This window comes from Brienomyrus brachyistius, chromosome 14 (assembly GCF_023856365.1).
Source record: "Brienomyrus brachyistius isolate T26 chromosome 14, BBRACH_0.4, whole genome shotgun sequence".
Lineage (NCBI taxonomy): Eukaryota > Metazoa > Chordata > Actinopteri > Osteoglossiformes > Mormyridae > Brienomyrus > Brienomyrus brachyistius.
The window spans coordinates 3,324,783-3,346,236 of NC_064546.1; the positions used below are offsets into that span (position 1 = coordinate 3,324,783).

The window sequence follows — 21,454 nt, forward strand, 5'->3', positions numbered from 1 at the left end:
CACACACACCTGGATTTTTGAGAGCCCGCTAATTCTATCACACTCTTTATATTCGTTTGCGGGGGGGTCAAGTTCAGTGACGCAGACAGAGCAGTTGGCATCACTTCGCGCGAATAAAACGGAGATTTATTGTATAGCGCCCAAGACTGGTTATCTGTAGAATTATCCTATTGACGTCAGCTGCGTTGGAAGAATGATTGTAATTTGAGAGAGTGTGCAAATGAGTGAATAAGAGGGTGTCAATGGGATTGTTTAAATATGGCGATTATATAACGAAATCTAGCCAATAAATAATGTCAAACGGACAAATGTAGGCTACAAACGACTGTCATTCGTTTGAAGACGGAACTTCTGCGGTTTTTTTTCCACGTTTTTGTACTTCGGTCTATGCATCCTGTATATATTGTGACATTAATGTCCTGCTTGTTTCTCCCTGTTTTACAAATGTCTTACTGTTGTAACCTTCGTAACTTTATTTCAAGTCGCCAGGCTCAGGACAATAATGCAGCGTGGCCAATATTTTGTACTTGTCTCTGCAGAATTATACACTAATGTTAGGCCAATTAAAACTAACAATAAAAAGCTTATTTATACGATTTTTTTTCTTTACGTTAAACATTTAGAACACATTCATAAATTTTCGGGAATTCATTGATCAATGTCGCCTGATCCGATGCTTGATACCAATAGCGGCACTCCAGTCATGGTAAGTGTGACCTTAGTACGGAAGATGCCTCCCACAGTAATTACAATACATCAAGCGAATATAGGTAGCAGTTACTGGCGCTAGGACGGCACCTGGATAAATGTTTTGCAATAAGTCTCTTATATCAAGTGAAAATCAGGCGTACTCTGTAAAAACACACTCATTTCTAATATGTCCAAGTGGAATACGATCGTAAGCATTTGAAATGATTTCAAGATTTTAAGTTTAAATTTGAAGCAACCGCTGAGAATTTTTTATCACGTGACCTTACGCGAAACGCGCAGTTCTCTCTCTCTCTCTCTCTCTCTCTCTCTCTCTCTATATATATATATATATATATATATATATATATATATATACACACACACACACACACACACACACACACATATATATGTTTCTTATTGTCTGCTGGTCATACTTAGATTTTCCTGTAGGAAATATTAAACAACACCTGCATGAGATGCTGGGATTGGCTGAACTATACTCCTGCGCAGTTTAATATATGGTTAATATGAAGTACTTTACCTTCATCATATCCAAATTAAGCAAAATGTTGGCGAAACAAACTAACAATGCATAAAATCATGTGCAGTTGTCTAATAAGTGTTGTGGAAGGAGTAGTGCTGAATATATTCTAGGCTTTAGATATGTTGTTTGCATAAATTACAGCAGCAGCATGGCAGCTTGCATTTCAGACAGCACAGTGGTGGCAGAAGCTGAGTAGGACAATGATGGTGATTTGTCAACTTATTTGGCTTTCCAGAATTATGGCTGTAATAAAAAGGCGATTTCTGATGCGTCCCCTCATATCAGGAGATATTACGGTATTTGGCAAGATGTCGTCTGCCATCTTGATCTTGAGTTTGAGGTAAAATGGTTTTAATGTCAGCATGACGTTCTGTATATTCATCCAGCGTGTTGTCCATCTCACGGTCACGCAGGGTTGGTAGAGCCTGTCCCAGGCTGCTTAGGGAACCAGGTAAGTGTGCAGCCTGGATGGGATGCTAGCCCATTGTAGGGTACATTCAGTGGCACAAAGCTGATATCTTATAAATGCCAGTCATGTCTGTGAAACATCTGCTTGGAGTATTTTATTTAAAGAAGACCGTGCATGAAATGCCTTTGCACCAATATTCAGGCAGTATTTTTTGATGAGTTAAGTGATGTATTATATTAATTAGAATAATAAAGTCTGTATCTGGGTGTAAGTGTCCACACAGGTTACATGTGTGTGGGGTTTGCATGTTCTCACTCTGTCGTCATGGGATTTTATCTGGTTACTCCGGTTTCCGCCCCACAGTCCAAAAACATTCTGAGGCTAATTGGAGTTAAACTGTCCATAAGTGTGAATGATGTGTCAGTGAATGGTGTGTGAGTGTGCCCTCTGATGGGTTGGTGCCTCATCCTGGGTTGTTCCCTGCCTTGTGCCCTTAGCCTCTGGGACAGGCTATGGACCCCCTGCGACCCTGAATAGGACAAGCGGTTACAGAAAATGGATGGATGGATTGTGTATTTCTGTCACTGATTAAGTGAGCTTTGTTAGTCTATAGGAATGGAATGGAGAATAGATGTTTTAGTAGGTATTGGACACAGTCTTGTTCCTGGGATCCGCCTACGTAACTCCAGGATGGACTTTTCTGTTGTAACACTGAGTGAAGTATTCAGCCCAAACTGTTCATTCAAAATGAGGTACGTCATAACCATATGAAAATGAACTACAGACCATCTTGGGTATAGCTATGCGTTAAGCATTGAAGTAACGAAATTCTTATCATTATAAAGTGTGCACCTGAAGTTTCATCCAGATTACTTTCTTAAATGGTTTTCAAAAGCTTTACTTGTAATATTCATTTATAAGCAAAAGTGTCTTGCATGGTCTAACACCTGATGCTGCTTCATCGACGGTCAAATTGCTTAACTGTGAGTTTTTTCAGGAGTAACATTCTGCTCTGTCAGTTTTTTTCCGTCAGTTGTCCCATTGAACTTTTTTTAGATTTTATTTTTCCTTAACTTTGGTTATATTGCATCATGACATTCAACTCATAATTCACACTATCTGTTACTTTATAGCAATCATGTGTCGCTGGACATTCATCAAAGAAACGGGAGAAAAATACTCGTCTGGGTCATCTGCTTTCTGCAGTTGGTCTTCATTTCACGTTTTAGCAATAACTCAAAGTGTCCTGCAGGCCTATATTTTCAGCTGCTTGGGCTAATCACTGATGTACTCAACATGGTCCGGTCAGCCTGTCTGTACACAGACAAACTTGTCTGTGGTAAAACATATCTCAGGTTGTGGCACAATGTTTTGATTGAGAAAAAATATGTAGGCTACATTTGATCATGATGTCTATCATATTTCATTACAGTGATGTCCTCTGCTTCCTAGTATTATTTAGTGATGCTCCAATAACACACAATCACATTGACTGAAAGGAGTACCTTTTCTCAAAGGTGCTATGCTTGAGTCAGAAATTCCCAGATTTAGACTGTTTACACATTTTTGTATTTTTATTTCTTGTTCTTTGTGACAGGATTGTATAAAAAATGTTGACTTTTCAATAACGCCTTTGCCTGCATTATCTTGACACATGAGACACTGAATGAAAATATCTGGGATTCATATTCCCATTCATGAAGTAGTCAGGAATCTGTAAAATATGTATTCTGTTCTTCACATGCTACAGGGCATATTGGTTAATTACAGTACATTTCATTTGACATAGCTGATTGGAAGCCTTTGACTCTATGTTATTAATGTTGAAGACTGATTTGTAGCATTTTCCTGTGAAGAGCTGGATTAACGGGCCTTTTTTTTTTTAGTTCCAGATGACATCATTCTGATTTGCATTTCCTCATCATGTGATGTGGTGGATAGCAAACGGATGAGGTTTTCTCTTTAATTCTTTTCTGCTAATATCAAGTTTTTTAATCAAACCACCATCTCTTTAATCATTCATCATGAATCAATTACAGGTCTTGTTCCTTTGAAGATTGCAACATGAAAGCATATAACATAGATATACATGATCACTTTAATTCTGATGGTAATAAAGCTTAACATTACAGTTATATTTAATTTACTTTAATTCACAGGTGTTTCTAGTCAAGTTTGTGTTAGCCACGCCCAGTTTGACCAGGCTCCTCCCCCTACAGATTATAACCGCATCTGCAGCTAATCAGCTTCTTTGCCTGGTTGGGTACATTAGGTCTCTGTTAATCTTCAAGCCATTCTGGGTGTTTTTCCTTCTGTGTTACCCTTGTCTACCCTGTGAAGTGTTTTATCTACTGATTTTGTATTACAGATGATCACTTTTTTAGTAAACGTTATACATTGAGCACTGTTATATGTGTAATTGTGAAGCGGCTACATCTTTTACCTAAAGGAGCTGCAATATACAGACTTTAAAAACCAAAGATGATTCTCAAAAGCTCATCCAATCGCCCTTATCATCTCTGAAAGAAAAACCCACAACAATAGATCCTTTGCTATTTGGAATATTTTTAAATGAAAAAAAATCTGTAATGTTGACATTGTATCATGCAATGTTTAGAATTTGAAGCTCAGCATGGTTTTGTTCAGTTTTGTAGTTTTATACTATATTTCTGTTCCCTGCTTGGCTGTGCTAATCGTACTTGTCAGAAAATTGACTTGTATTGTGTTGTGTACAATGGATAATCATTTAACAGTTAGTATTGGGCTGCTTCTCTGTGCAAATGGGTGTGTGTAGTCATTTTTTCCGTCATTGATCTTTTCTTATCTTAATATTCATAGATATAAATATACCATCATGCTTGCAGACCTGTAGGATCGCAGTGACATTATATGGTCTTGAGTCCAATCGTGACCAACAGAAATCTGTGTCTACATTGTAGTTTCTTTAAAGTGAGGAGATGGTTTCTGGTATATTAAACAAGATTAAAAATCACAAAAAAAATGTCTGTTTTTTTTCTAGTTGGCCTGTAGCTCTAAACCGTTTCTGTAGCCAGTTCATTTTGGAATTCAGAATCACAAGGGCTCATTTATATTCCGGTCATATCTGTAAATCTGGCTTGCTCACTATATATAGCATGCATTCATTTGTGTGAAGTTCATTTTGACATAATAAATAACCATGAGAAGTCGTAATGATTAGACCTTTTTATCTTGCGCATTAAACAGTGCATTATTATAGAATGAAATGCTGTCTTCTTTTGAACAGAAGCTGATAAATGTAAATTGCCAAATTGTGCTGCACATCGTGCATTTTGCTGTGGTTTGGATGGATCAAGTGATTTTTTGTTGTAAAGGACATCTTTGACATTGCCCTGTACAGGAAATCATTTGTCTTCACCTGGAAAGTACTGATGTTGTCCCTGTAGTATTTTTCTTATGTAAGCACAATATCCGTGTTCAGCAGATCTGTGATGGACAAAGATTCTGCAGGTAAATTGCAAAAATAAGGTTTTTTTGCTGTTCATTTTAAGATTAAAAACGTTATGGTCATAGAGATCTCTCTAGGTCTGTAGCAATATCTATAGGTTTAAAGGAATCTTTCTAGTTCTGTGAGATTATGTCTATATCTGTAAGAGCATCTTCAGACATGTAGGAATATCTAGGTCTATAAGAATATCTTTAGATATGTAGAAATATTTCTAGGTCTGTAGGAATATCTATAAGCATCTAGAAATCTCTCTAGATCTGTAGGAATGTCTATAGGCCTGTATGGATCTCTGTAGTTCCCTGGATGGGTGGGTTTTGAAGCAGCTCTGTTGCGTGAGATAAACCCTGTGTCTCAGAGATTCTGAAGGATGGCCAGCAAATCCCACAGAGGGGTTAGTGAGAGGCCTTTCCTTCCCGGCAGCCTTAAACATGCCAGTTGTAAATGGAAATAAATGACATGGACACAAAGGTAGCATTTTTAACTAGACTATTTTGTTTCTGTTAAATGGTTTGCTTTAAGTAGAAAAATTTGCGAAACGCATGTGTGTGATGGCAGGGCAGCATTGAAAAAAAACAACCTCTAAAAACTGAAAATAGGCTATACGGACAAATTTTTAATTTTCAATAAACAGTACACAAAATGAGCACAAAATTTATTTTTATTTTTACCGTAGTGAAGTATAGCTACAAGCTATGAATAGAATGTTTTATTAATACAATCAGGATGTTATATCAATTTAATTATGTATTTATGAGGAACTAACAGCGACATAATATATTTCTAGAAGCCCTACTAATTTTAGAATTTTTGCTTAAAGAGCCTTTATAATAATCTCAAATTTAATTCCTGTTAATTTTTTTTTTCAGACCAGTGTTTCTTTTGCCTGAAACCATGCATGGAAACACAGTTTGTCTTGTATCCCTCCCTCTCTCCTGTTGCTCGCTGAAATCTCTACAAAAAGTCATGGCAGTTCTCAAGGGTCTTTTTCATGGCTAGTTCAGACGTTCGACTTCTGAGCCATTCAAATTCATTCCGCCGGCGAAAACTGAAGTCTCCTTTGTTGGCGCTCAGCACCTCCTCCGTGGGCGGCCTCATCAATCCCCCTGCATGAAGACGCCTCGATTCCAACCAGCCACCACGAAGAAGTATATTAGAATTTGCCTCTCATCTCACACACCTGCCTCCCCTTTTCACAATCCACTTTGGAAGGAAGGGTTGGCACCCTTGGTTAGACCTGACTTCAACATAGACAAAGAAATATATTCAGCCTCATTTTGGCACACGGATACATTTCCAGTCCCTTTCCTGTGACCGCTGTGGTAAGTTGTAAGTGCATAGTGGTGGATTACCCGCACACCCCCTTCACATTCGACTTAGGTTGTCCCCTTCCATTAGCTATGGGCGGTGAAGGACGTCCATGACAGTGACTAAGAGCAGCTGATCTCCCCTAGCTTCAGTCTTTCTTCCCGTGGGATTTATGTAATGCACCAGATGATCAGCTTGGGACCCTTATAGTTGATGACATCTCAATACACTTCATACCCCACATCCCTGTTTCAGGCGTAGGTGGTCCACAGGCGTAGATCATGTGGTACAAGGTCCATATGCATCTTCAGTTTCATTACATGGAATTTCGTGGCAGTGATGCTGGACCAGATGCAACAAGGTGAAAAGGCTTCCTAACCAGCAATGACACACGCTGGAGTCATATTTCTCTCTTACCTGCATTGGCGTTAATCTTCGATTTATACCCACCTGGCTCACGGGGGTGCCGAGAGCATGAGAGGCCCTTCAGAGAGACATAGGCCCCACACCCCGGCCTTGGCTTGTGTGTCACCTGCAGCTCGCACAGCCTGCAGGAGAGGTGCGCAAGTCGAGTGGTCAGGAAGGGCAGGAGGGTTTGGGAGGTGAGCAGGGCTTCTGCGGCTGGGGAACAATGACTTCAAGGCTGGTTGATTCCTTATTTTTTCTTCTGCTGTTTCTTACATGCACTATTTATTGATTGCATGGAATAAAATTTTCTTGTAATTGTAAAGCCACGATTTTTCCAGAGCAGAAAGAAGCTCTTTGTGGAATTTGTTATGTTTAAGGGCAGCGTAAGACTTCCATGTGGCTAGTAATTTTCCAAAAAAATGGGTGACTTGCCGGAGGATTAAGCGGAGCTCTTCAGACGTGGTACAAGGCAGATACCTTTTCGAAAGATGATGCGGCCGCTTTCCATCCCCTGCAATCGATGTCCCTGGCTGAGTCGCTCCAAACCCACGGTGCAACACGGTACAAGTAAAAAAGAAAAGTACCAAACCGCAGCCATTTTATTCCCAGAGCAACCTGCAACGGCCACTTATCTCTGTAGCAAGTAGTGTTTAAGTAGTGTTGACAAGCGGGAGCAGGACTGGGGTGCCGGCGTGACAGTGATGCCTTCAGAAGTGTCGAGGCTTAAAAGTCGAATGCTAAACAGCTTTAGACGGGTCCCGCATGCACACCCGAACACCATCCGCCAGAGGCGGAATCTTCCCAGTGATCCAGTAGACCGAACGAGCGGATAGCCCAAGTTTGCCAGTAGGGGGAAAAATAATTAAAATTGGTGCCATATTTACCTGTGAAAATGTTGTGATGGGTGAGTATACAGTGATGAAAAGCTAATTCACTCTTGAGCTATTTATCTTTATTTCTAATTCATTTACTGTCACAGCAGGAACTAAAAACCGTTTGCCAATTAGCGGTTTCCGCAAAAGCAATGAGTGTTAAAAAACAGCCTGGCAAGTGATGCATTGCTACAAGATAAATAAGAAATTTGTCATTTATTTATTTATTTTTTTGCGTCATCCTCACGCATGATGAGTATGGCATGATTGTCCTCAAGTCGTTTGTGTTGCTATATTAAGTTTTGTACACTCATGCATGGTGGCAGCAAGGCGGTGCTGATTAGCTTTTAACATTTAATGAACATATTCTTCCACTTGGACAAAATTTTGTCAGCAGCATTTCTTTCAGGAGGCGTCGATTCTAAATGGCATCTCCCTTTGCAGCTTTCCTGCCTTCTTTTCATACTTTTATGTCTTTCTGCGTTTTTGCCCTTAATATGTCATGCTTATTATTCCCGTGTTGTGGCTCAGACTCAGATTAAATGACTTTGACCTCAATAAGACACTTTCTCACCTGATACAAATGAGAAATTTCTGCAGATGTTTCTCCGGTCGTCCGGCTGGTTTTAGCTTCATAACGTAATCTCGGTTAGGCTAAATCTATTGTAGCTTCAGGTATTTGAGTTACACATCATTTTTCCGAGAGTGATCCGTCTTGTACTTCACAGGAATGTCATGTACTCAGGTGGAACTTTTCAGATGGAATACATTTCCACACTTATTATACATCGATGAATATCCCCCAAGATTTACCTAAGGGCATCTTGTACCTTGACTGTATATAGACCGATAAGTTTCCATCAGACATATGTAGATTGCATTTGAAGTTAATATTTGCACAGTCTGAAATTATATTAGTCTGAGATCACACCTGCAGCAGACACGGAGAAGAGGATTGTGGGTATGCAAACAGTGTTTTTATTCCTTGCACAACTCAACTTAGATTAACTCCTTATGAATAATGTATCAGGATAGCACTATTGATCTGCTGATTGGTTGAAATCTCAATATGCCCCCACCTCACACTTGACTTGTTGACTTGTATGGCTAACATCCTAGTGCACTCCTCCTCCTCAGTTTCCCCAGGACAACAAGGATGTCTGCTCGTCTCTCATTTTTATGAACACGTGATCCACATCCAATGATTGTATTATAATTGCTTATAATTGCCATCTTGAAAATGGGGAGGAAAGATCTTAGCAGCTCTGCACTTACATTGTAGGCTGAATTTGTCCTTGTAAAAAACACTGATATGTTTCGTTCCTTGTACCAGGCCTGACAGAACCACCTGCCACAGCCTATTGTGCCTCGTCCCAACCAATTGTCAATTCTGAGGATGTTCACACTTTGAGCCAGCGAGGAGAGTCTTAGCAATTAACCAGGCCTGTAGAGAAGTGTGCCCCAAAAATGGACCTCTTCCCACAGGACGTAGCTACGAGAGGCTAGTGGTACAAAGGCCAGAGCCCAGATGGCGACCGTGGACGGCTGTACGCGACGGTACTCGACAGATGCGCAAGACGTTTCTCTTGGCCTTTCTTGAGTATGACTGCACCCCCACGCACCTAAACACCCCTCCCCCCAAAAAAACCCAGGCTTGCACAGAGCACTTGTTTCTGCTGGGTCTGCATGCTGACTTTATTAAGGCTTACAGATGAGTCCGAGCCTCAGAAGGAGAAGGAGGAGGTGGCCGTAATGGAATTTTATTGCCTTTCTTGAAAGCTCGTCCCTGTGAAGTAGTCCAGCATTCCTTTGCTTACGGCGGGTTTACAAACCTCTGGCTGTGAGCCCGGCCCTCTTCCTTTCCCTCTCCAAAATATCATTATCGGGTTTGGTGATTACTTTCATTATCCAGGATATCCTGCCTGCAGTAAAAACAAAATTTAGGGACTGTGTCGGAAAAATAAGTAATAGGTGGATGACAGGTAAAGCTGGAGTGAGTTAGCAGAATTTATTTTTTTTTCCGAGCTATAAATCTCAAGCCTCGGCCAAAGAGCAAGACTCACGTTGTGGTATAGTCAGGCTGAAACATTTGCGAAACGGGCACCTATGTCTTTCTGCTGTTCCTGATCGGGCATTTGGATGAATATCTAAGGGATTCATATCATGCGGCATTTTTTCATAGGAGGAAAGAGCGTGAAGAACAGGGTTTCATGGAGAACGGTGACCTTCTCATTTCCATTTGCCAAGGTGTTTCTTTAAAGGGACGCAGCGGCGAACAGCTTTTCCCGTGTCATGTCCGCTTGACTTGGTGTGGAGCATCACGCGCCTTGTTGGAATTACAGTAGGCTGGGGGTCTCCAGAGAGCGTTGACGTGTTTAAAAATGAATTAGCTCTATAATAAATGAGATTATTTGGCATCTAATCTAGTAACAGTCTTGGCAGGAAGCTTCACTGTCTCATGTTTGTTCGTATAATGTAATGCAGCCTGAAATCCAGTAATGACATGAATGCTTTGAAGATGTAGTAGTGCTGTTAGTTGCTGTATTTCTTTGTGGTGTTCCTCTGAATACCTGAAGAGCGGCCTGGTTTAAATGTAAGGTAGCGCTCTTGTAAATTTACAAAAGGGAGTTTGTAGTCCACTAATAGTAATGAGGGTCTCGGACTGGTGAGAACCGCTATTCAGTGTCCAAAGGCAGGATTGGATCACATCCAGAGCTGAGATCTTTCCAAGACACCCTTTCATCATTATCCAATCAATATTGCTTAATAAGGCCTAGTCAGTGACTCCCCTGCTCCCCTTTACCTTAATGTTTAAAGAACTGCCTTTTCTTCTATCGGATAGAAGTGTCTCTTTCAACTAGTCAGAAACGGTACCATTTTTGAAAGTGTTACGTCATTGGAGGTATACAGTGCCTGTTCCTCTCTGTGTTTCTTTCAGAATCTCTCTCTATGTCTGTAGACATTTGCTCTAGGTACTGTCCTTATTTTAAATAACTGTTGGAGACTGCAGTATGAAACATGCTTTGATCTCCGACAGTCTTGACAGACATTTTGAGTTAACACTGTATTAGTATTCTGAGGTTCTAAAACCAAGAATTTCTAAATCGTCCAACTACAGCTGGGGCCACCAGAGTTAGACGATCTGCACAAAAACTACAAAAACAGCTGGTTTTTAAGAAAAAGTGCAACAATTTATAATAAACAAATTAATTAAGCACTTTACTGAGTTACATGTGTAGAAAAACTAAGGTCTTGTTTGTACTTGATTCTGTTAAACTGGAAACTAATTTTGCTCTTGTGTCAAAAATCTGAGGATTAACATGGATTTGATAGTTCACTTGAATATCTCTTGTATCTTCATAATTTTTTGTCTGCTGTTTGTATAGCAGTTTATTCCAATAATACTATATGTACAATATGCATTTGTAAAAAAAAGACTAAAGATGCACAGGGATGCAAGATGTTGACCATCAACTCAGGGTTTCAGTCCATTAAGCATGATTGGAATGACCTGGAGCCTTGAACGCCAATGATTTCCTTTAAAAAAATGATAGAAGTGAGACAATCATTGGCTAGCAGTGATCGATAGCAAGGACCAGCCATGTTTCTAAGGAAACTGGTTCATTGGTTTCGTATGGATTGATTGCTTTCACATACGGGGGAGTATGAACAAGAGAAGAAGCAGTTTTAATGGTTTGGTTGTAGGTGCGCATCCAAATTTGGGATTCAGTGTTGTTTTTGCCTAGGGCCATCTACAGTACATTAACTGTGGGCGTAACACTTCACGCTCACTCTTTAAATATTTAAGTAAAGATCCCCATGAACATGACACAGTCATATATCAAATGTATAGCATGAAATCTGTGAGTAGTATTGTTATGGAAATACCTAGCTTTGAATTTGTATCTGGCTACGTGACCAAATCCTTCTAAAAATATTCTTCCGCTTCTGGGAATATTGTTAACAAGCTAAACAACCTCATCTAATAAAAATGGAAAATGTTAATCTGGTTGGCTGGTGGTCCTTCATTCGTGTGCCTTGTGTAAACTAACCTGTCAATTAGAAAATGCAAAACGCACCCCTGCCTTGATATTCAACTGTCTGCATTCACAACGTAGCTCTCGCTGACCTCTGGTCACCATCCCGAAAGAATTCTTCACGTTTCTGTACTGTATGTACGACAGACATGTGCTTACGGTCTTAGGGGGCTTTTCCTTCTGCTGTTACTATAGCTGAAAACATCAAGGTTTAATCAAAGAGGCTGCTGATTAGCAATACTTTTTTTTTTATAGACAAAAGCACTAATAAATTCAATGATGATCTTGCCCAGAAGGGACATTTTGCCATCCCATGCTTTGTAGACCACATGCTGGCTAAAGTACTCAAAGGAGTAGATTGAGTCTTCACAATTATTCTACATTCCATATTCCTGCCTAGGAAATGTAATGGGCACATTTTATGGGGAAAAAAAGGATTTCAGGTAGGCTGTGTTGAATACAAATAGGCAATGGAGTGGAGGAGGAATGAAAGAGAAGAATGGAGGGAAACATAAAAGAATAATGGCACTGGGTCCTGTCTGTTTATCAATTAACATGTGCAATGTTCTTACTTTTATTAGGCAATTAGCTGCAGATCTGGTAGGAATGAGTGTTAATGAGAATGCCGGTGGCGAAGTCATTAGCCCCACCTTACAGAGAAGATGTTTGTGTTAGATCAGGATAGCGATTCTTCTGCAGTTAATTACTCAATTTGAGTTTGTGGCTTCAAATATTTGGATTCTGAGGTCCCTTCATTACTCCCAGCATGTCAGAAGTCCCTCATGTTGTGAACACTGGTGTTGTGTAACACATTATCTATCAAAGGATTTATGGATTTCCCAGAACATGCGTGGTGCATCCAGTCAGCCACATATTAGATAATTCCATGTTTTCGCTCAGATCTTTTCATCGATTAGCTTGTTGGATGAGTGGAGGGAACAAAGGTATAATGTCAGGGCACCCACAACACTTGCATTGCTAATTCTCGCAATGCAAAAACCTTCGGGTTTTCACTACGGTCTCTGGAGTGTGATTCATTTTGCCCATTTAATTATTCACAACCTGGCTGAGTCACCCTCACTCCCTCTGACTGTCTGTCACATAAAGAAAGACCATTGTTGCTTTGCCACCTTTGCAGTTTCCACTAGATTAGATCACAATCATCAATCATGTATCTGTGCAAAAGGCTCCCAACGTTAATGTACATGAAATAAAATGTCGTTTTATGCCCCTTCTGAAGAATAGAAAGTTGGCAATAGTACAGACATAGACTATAGAAAATATTTACTGTCAATTAAATAAAGGTAAGACAAAGACGAGAATCTTGCATGTTTCATTGGTGCAGGTTATTGCGACACTGATTACATCTTCCTCCAGAATCACATTATATTATTTCAGATCTGGTCCAGCAAAGGGGAGACACTTTTATGGCCCCCGGTACAGGATCCATGTATCTACCCAGTGCAATCAGGGTGACAGCACCCGTGCAAGGTCATTTTATGGGGTTTATTTATGGCCCGGCCTGGCATACAAAGAGATCCAAGTGGCACTATCGCATTAAAAGTGGGTAATATGTGGAAGGTATCATTTGTTAAAAGGTCCTCTTTGAGTAGCATAGTTATAAAGACCTAGGGGGAAAGGACCGAGAGGTGTGTAAATACAATGGCATCGGCATCATGCATCAAAACCATTCATTATCAGTGACATGAATAGGTACATTTGTAGGGGATTAACCGAGATTTTAAAGGCAGTGAAACTACCGAAAACAATGAAGCAATGATCTCTCTTATTTGCCATATGCACAAATGAACATAGCTGAAGATATTACCCCGTTGAAGTAGCATATCTGGTCAAGATACATAATGGCAAGTGTGATTGAAATGACTCTTCACTGTCTAAAACAGATATTTGATTTTCTGTCCTGTGAATAAGTATGCAGAATAAGTGAATAAGTATTTGTTATGCTACCCACTATCTATTTAAACTTCCTCAATATTTGTTTTTCGTAAACACCCATCAGCAAAGTCCACCGACGGTGAGTTATTGGTATGGTACCTGGACACCCCATGAAATGTATTTCTGGCTATGGGCCTGCCACATGCGTCCATCTTCTGACTACCTATCCTGTGCAAGGGTGTGGAAATCTAACAAAAAATCATTTAAAAAATGCCCCAAAAAGAAACAAGTCTGTTTTTAACCTGCTAGCATGTGCTTTGCAGAGTTTCCTTCGAATTATCTGACTGCCTCGGTGCAAAGGCACGCGGTCTCTCTATCTGACTGCCTCGGTGAAAAGGCACGCTGTCTCCCTATCTGACTGCCTCGGTGAAAAGGCACGCGGTCTTCCTATCTGACTGCCACGGTGCAAAGGCACGCGGTCTCTCTATCTGACTGCCTCGGTGAAAAGGCACGCGGTCTCCCTATCTGACTGCCTCGGTGAAAAGGCACGCGGTCTCCCTATCTGACTGCCTCGGTGAAAAGGCACGCGGTCTCCCTATCTGACTGCCTCGGTGCAAAGGCACGCGGTCTCTCTATCTGACTGCCTCGGTGAAAAGGCACGCTGTCTCCCTATCTGACTGCCTCGGTGAAAAGGCACCCTGTCTGCCTATCTGACTGCCACGGTGCAAAGGCACGCGGTCTCCCTATCTGACTGCCTCGGTGCAAAGGCACGCGGTCTCTCTATCTGACTGCCTCGGTGAAAAGGCACACGGTCTCTCTATCTGACTGCCTCGGTACAAAGGCACGCGGTCTCTCTATCTGATTGCCTCAGTGAAAAGGCACGCGGTCTCCCTATCTGACTGCCTCGGTGAAAAGGCACGCAGTCTCCCTATCTGACTGCCTCGGTGAAAAGGCACGCGGTCTCCCTACCTGACTGCCTCGGTGAAAAGGCACGCGGTCTCCCTATCTGACAGCATCGGCACTTTGCTTGTACAGTAATCAGCATGCTGCATGCTCATAAATGCATCAGATTACTGTTTTATGAGATGGACTGTGCTGGATATTATAATGCTTTCTATTTTTATCGCCATGCAAGAGACATAAATTCTCAGTGCAGTCCACTGAAGTAAATGTCCCATTCCCACAATGATAAGACATCTCAAGAGTTCAACTGAAATTGAAAAAGCTCATTAAAATAAATTGCACCAAATATAATCTAATTACACTTTATTATTCAGTAAGATTAGGCTTCCTATTTAAGTTATTATAACAATTTTTGGTAATTGTATCTCTTAATTGAGACAAAGAATTAATTTGTTTTTGGTACTATGAAAATTATTTGTCAATAAATATAAACTATAATCAGTGTAAAACTTTACAGCCTACCAGTGAAGCATCTCCGCTATGTCACTGTAATGGAGTGAACCGGTCACAAGCTGGTACTTCCTGTAATACTGTAATCCATTAGGGTTATTGATGCATCTGATATGGGAGAAACTCTGTCGTAACTGAGGAAACTGAGGAAAAGAGCCCTGTTTTGACAGGTCATCAAGCTATCGTTTAAAGTGGGGTTTATTTATGATATTAATCTCTCCCATCTCTCTTATATAATAAGGAGCATGCTTGGCATATTTCATGGAGGGAACCTTTGTTCACATCGCTCATATTTTAGCAAATCTAGTGGACGACCCGCTAAGAAAGCACATCGAAAATCACATTAGTCTTGTGTACCTTGGGACAGCGTAAGTCATGTTGTCACGCTCCCTGAAAGTATGTTTTCTAAATAGATAAATTTTGCTCTCCATATAAAAGCTGCGAAGTCAATTATTGACTTCTAAATTGATAGCGCATATGGGTAGCTCATTTTTACGCCTGGCAACCATTTAAATAAAAGCTGTAAAAACATAAAATGCATAAAATACAAAAATTATTATTGATCTAAACAATCTAACATAATGCCTAGAAGCACATTAGACCCATGCTTGATCGGTGATGAGAGTTGGCGTTCCTACACTTAATGCACGCTTATACAAGCTGCTCTATGCAACTCATCATCTCTGGCTTTCTGCTGCTGGGTTGTCATGCAAACAGACAGATTTTCCTGCATTTTGACAGAAGAGTATTGTAAAGCACGTGAATGTGGTTCTTAAATGAATCACGCCCTTTTGAGAGTTTCACACAACTTCATAGTCTTTATGTTTAATGGTATTCACTGTTGGAATGATGAAGGATAATGAAATAGCATTATCTGCCTGCACCGAGATTATGGTAGATTCTTCAGTCTCACCCTTTAGTTTCTACATAAAGGGGGATGAGATAGATGCTTACTTCCCTGTACAATAAGTGCTTTTCACTGTCCAAAATATAAACTGTAGTTACAAAATTGTGGCGGAATTCTGCCCACAAGTGCATAATAATAATATACCACAAAATAATCTTCTTGTCTCCATTATCTGTGTCACTCCAGCAAGTATAAAACAAGATGATTGGCGATTATCTGGGCCTGGCAATTTTTAGTCAGTTAATGAAGTAGGATCCTTTTCTCCTTGACATCTCCTCCAGCACTCTGGCGAAAACCACATTGCTGCTGCCCTAATAGCATCAGTAAACAAAGGGGTTCTTCTATAGACTCCTAAATCACTGAACACTGTGACTCAGTTACCTGGGTGTATGTGGTGCTGAACCAAGAGATGTATACGCCAAAAAGTGGTTGGTGCTTAGGGAGCTGCAAGGTACCAGACCTTCGGCAGGAGTTTCTGACCAATGTGCATGATGCATAGGAAGCTAGAGGTGAGAGAAACTGGACAGGGTTTGTCATCTGGAATTGTGTTTTACTTCTGGCATGCAGGCCTTTGGCCCTGGGTGAGATGGTTTCGGTTGCACATTAATGAGATTTGCGAGACCCGTCAGCCAAGACGCATGGCTATGATTCAGGCTGGCCCTCGTCTATCCTCCGGTGTCTTGATTATGTAACTCAGCGCCCACACTTCCCTGTTGTGCCTCATTAGAACATGTTGTCACTTGACCTCTTGTTCCGTCTGTGGTTCACGAGCAGCCTGTACTCAGTAGCAAAGCCCTGTCGTTAAGGTTGGGACAAAGATCAGTATCAAGCTGCGGCCGAAGCAGGAAGAAGCACAGGTTCAGTGTCACAAGCAATTTACAGTAATTAAAGTGCCTTCGTTTACTCTGAGCTTTTTATCTAAATGTCCTAAGTCCTTTAGCAGTAGAGCATGGATATATCTAATGTTCATTTTTTAAATGATTTCCGCTCTTTTCCTTGTGTTGCTTAACTCTCATTACCCCCTTAACATTATCACTTTTGGCAGTTAAACCTTATACCCTTTAAGATTTTTCAATAGCATATAACATCAGAGATGCCCTATATTAGCAAAATACATATTCGTTACTTGAAAGAAACCTTTCAGATAACATCAGAGTTCCTTTCCCCATACCTTTTCCTCATTTACGTGACTTGGGATTTTGACGTTAGTGCTGTTGTCCTCGAAGAAATTAAAGGATGCAAAAAAAAATTTATTTTAAGTAGCAAAAATACATTTTCAGTTCAAGCAGTTCCTTTGTGCCAGGTATTTATAGAAGCCATAGAAAATTATGCCATTGGCTTTGAATTAAAACTTCATGATGGATCATCAATCAAAACTGTAGTGGACCAGAGGTTCTGGCACTGATTCATGGCCTTGTTCACTCTACCCAGCTACACTCATTTACACAGGCCTATCATCTCCAAACTGACACTTGCCATCAATAGCTACTTCCTGTGCCCTGTATCTTCATAAATGACAAACACATCTGATTCAGGTTGGTCATCAGTGGTGCTCAGAAGGCTTCTTTATATGTATATGGAACTGTCCATGGTTCTGAAAGCAAGGAATACTTATTATGCAGGGTGGGCCAAAAGGAGGCATTAAAGTTTTTATTATTCAGAGTAAAGGTTCAGATTAGGCATTGGATCAAGAGAGGTGGCAGCACTGACTGACCACCACATTCACCTGACCAGACACCCATGGAATTTGTCTATGGGGTGTAGTAAAGGAGAAGGTTTTTTAAGAGGAAGCTCCACACAGTGGATGAACTGAAGGAGTTCATCTTGCAAGCATTTGTGAACGTTGATGCTAACTGGGATTTGCGTGCTAATGTGTCACAGTGTCAGGCACAGGCTCCAGGAATGCATCAACGTTGATGGAGGACATTTCGAACACCTAAGAGACTAAATGTGACCCAATCAGTACTGCAAAATAAGAACTGCATACCTACTTCAAAAACTAACTTTGTAAAAGAAATTCTTTATTTTGTAAAACAGAACCTTTACTTTTTAAAATATTATATACCTATTTTTGTCACACCCTGTAGTTAAAACATAACCACAAATGCCAATGTCCAATTAAATCATTTACCCATCTTAAAGCAAAATCTTATCGCTGGGTTCTAAGAACTACAGTTGTAATCATGATGGTTCAACTTCCATGCTCTACCAAGTCTCTGAGTTGTGGTATGAGATGCATTTGACCCACCCATGTACAAATGTATCTCCACTTCTGGTTTGACTTCTTTGCTAGACCTGGGCACTAATATGAAAGATAGTATAGACAGACCATCATACCTACAAGGCGCCATCAACCGGCATACCCCTTCTAGGTTACTCTGTCCCTTTACTTTGGGTCAGTTGGCATTTACAGTTCTGAAAACTCAGAAATCAAAATTCCATCCATTTTTGACCTTGCCCTCTGTGTGCTTGAATGATTTTCCCCTGAGATAGCAAAATCCCTTCCGATTTTCAAGATCACAAAACTCATCTCTTTGGCCAGCCCTTCAGCTCCAAAATCGTGATTGTGCTCTGATTGAATTCATGAAGCATTTTTTTTTGTGTAGATGCAATTGTATCTGTAGTGATTGGTATATTGTCAAGTGATTTGTGTATTTATTTGTATGGCTTAAATTCCAAGGACGATCCAAGCAAGGGCAATCCTTTGATGCAGTGTGTTGTTTTATACTGTAGTGTTGCCCTACCATATTTTGAGTATCCCGCATAGTGCTTGTGTTAATGGTCTAATATCTGTGGAAGCCATTAGAGATAATGCCTCCAACTGAATGATAAATCAGAACATTGCACAGAGGGTCTGGTTTTGATGCATGCTCTTACTGAATGGTTTTATTGCAATCCACAGCCTAAGCAGGACTTGAAATAGACTTTAAATAAATACCATTTTTTGAGACAAGTTAACAGCGGAGAAATGTCTCTTGTAGCATTTTAGTGAACAGACTTAGTTGAACCTGGTGTGCTGAGCATAGATCTGTCACAGGGTTGCTGAAAGGGTTATGAAAGTTTTAGATTAGTAGAATGTAAAACTCATGACCTCTATGAGTTTGGCAGGTTTTCTTATATAATTTTGACTTTTTAATTGGTCATATGTGTCCAAGATACTCAGACAACTTGACCTGTGGCAACGCCATAACAGCCTATGGTTCTGGCTTGTTGTATAGGCTGGTGTGACCTGGTGTTAATGATGCCTTGGAACGGACATTGTGAAAACTGTCACGAATCTGGAAAGTGCAGTGTCGTGCTGTGCCAGATCTTAAAATGTCTTGTGACTTATTGTCTGCTAAATAGTGGCCTGTTATTGGCAACCCCTGCCTGCCCTCGCAGTCTTGATCAGTTAAAAATTGCTGGCTGTGAACGGCCTGGACCGAGAGACAGCACAGACGCCAATGTTCAGTATAATCACGGCGGCGAGCTTCTCTTGGCAAACAAAACATGTTGATTCCTTCTCATATTTCTTAATCTTAGTCAGTTTTGAGGTCTGTTTCTTCCCGATAATGAGGCATGATCACCTGGGCATCACCGTCACTCCCAGGGATACAGAGATTTCTGTCCCAGGGCCGCGTGCTTCACGGAGTTTCTGTGAATATGGGTTTGTGTGTGTGTGTTCAGCCCAGGACAGACCAGCATCCTCACCACCATTTCTCCTGGCTGGTAACCTTTGCTTCACAGCATCGACTCCAATCTCCCTTGACCTTGCATTGGATAAGTGATTATGGAATATGGATGTATATACGATATACGATAGCTTATTTTTTAATGTGTATGATTGGATTTAGAGAGAATATATATAGAATTAACTCCCGCTCGTTGCTTTTAGCTACGTTTTATCTGAAGCTTTTTTTCAAAACGTGTACTAGTTTTTTTTTAAGCTACCAGTATGAGTTATGCAATCCATTGTAAACTCTAAGTATATATATATATATATATATATATATATATATATATATATATAAAGATTTAAAATATTGTAAGCACCATAGTCATATTACTGTAGCCCAACACAGCAAGCTATGAAACAGAGAATCACGAAAGGGGAAGCGGAATTTCATTGGCTTCAGATCTATCAGAGGAATATTCTGGGCAGGAAACTAAGCAATTTGTACACAGTCATTTCCTTGGATGCCCTGAAGTGAAACGTTTCCGGCTGCCGATCTACGCTTTGTTGGGCCTCGGAAAGCAGGTGTTTTGGGAAGCAATTTTTTAAATTGATCTTACTTTTTATGCATTTACGCAGTTTATTAGGGTGTTCAAAATTGAGGATTTATAAAAAGCAATATATTAATACTAAAATTAAGCAAGTGTTCCTTTTTAACATTCGATGTAAGTAAGGACAGGATATTAGAGAAGCATCAACTTGGATCATTTAGAACCAAAGATCATCATTTAATTTCATTATTCAGTCATATATGTAACTAACTTGGCTAGCAAAAAGGTTGATTTTTAGGAATAATAAAACAATATTAAATAGTGAGATACAATGCAGCTTTCATTCCGTATGACAAGATTTTTTTTTGCTGATTTTAGTATCATTTTGTAATCGGACAACCCTAACCTTAACCCTAACCCTACCCTAAATTTTCTGTTGAATGTATCTTCACAGATAATTTAATAAAGGTATAGTGGGGTGAATGGAGAATTCTCTATTTAAACACAAAAGAGTGAGACATTAAATTAGGACGACTCCCAGCTGCTAATTGGCTGTTTCATGTGTTCTGCTGCCCTGTGGTTTGTTGGCAACTTCCCAGGATTGGTTCCTGTCTGCGCCCCTTGTTCCCGTGACAGGCACCGGTCCCCCAACACAAACCCAACCACTCGGCGACTCCAGTTGCGATTGAATGGTTACGGCGATGGATGGATGGATGGACGGATGGATGGATGTGTTATGCTCTGTGAGGGCTTTTTATTTGGCCTTTGGCTTTGACAGACATCTCAGAATGCACCGATAAAGGATAATATGGATTTAGATTAATTTTAATCAACACAGATACACCGTTGGTGCATCTTTTAGCTTTAAGAAATTCACTTTCAGTTCCTTTCTAATGAGCTGATAATGACAGATGCACACATGTAAATTAAAACTGTAGATTAAATTAAATTAATCTGGTTCATTAATCACACCTATAACTTAATTGCTTCCTGTTTTTGAGGCAAAAACAAGGAGATAAGCAAACACAGGTGTGTTGCTGGTTATAATCAATTATTCTGTGGAAAGTCAAATAATGAAAGCATGTGGCTGCTTTTTAGCACTAAATATTGTATAAATATTGTATATGTTACTTTTTTTTTTCACCGTGTGAAGAAAAAAGTAAAAATGGCCACAGATGCAGAGCAGATTGTAATGTGTTTGATTTTACAGATTTTAGCCCAATATAAACATATGTTATGTCTACTGGCACGGTGGGTGGGTGGGTTTGTCGCTTCATATT

At 40.2% G+C, this 21,454-nt stretch overlaps 1 protein-coding gene across 4 annotated transcripts in view; it reads left to right on the forward strand.

Moving 5' to 3' along the window:
* mdga2a (MAM domain containing glycosylphosphatidylinositol anchor 2a) overlaps window positions 1-21,454 on the forward strand; it is a 194,790-nt gene that overhangs the window by 1,505 nt on the left and 171,831 nt on the right. The window lies entirely within an intron of this gene.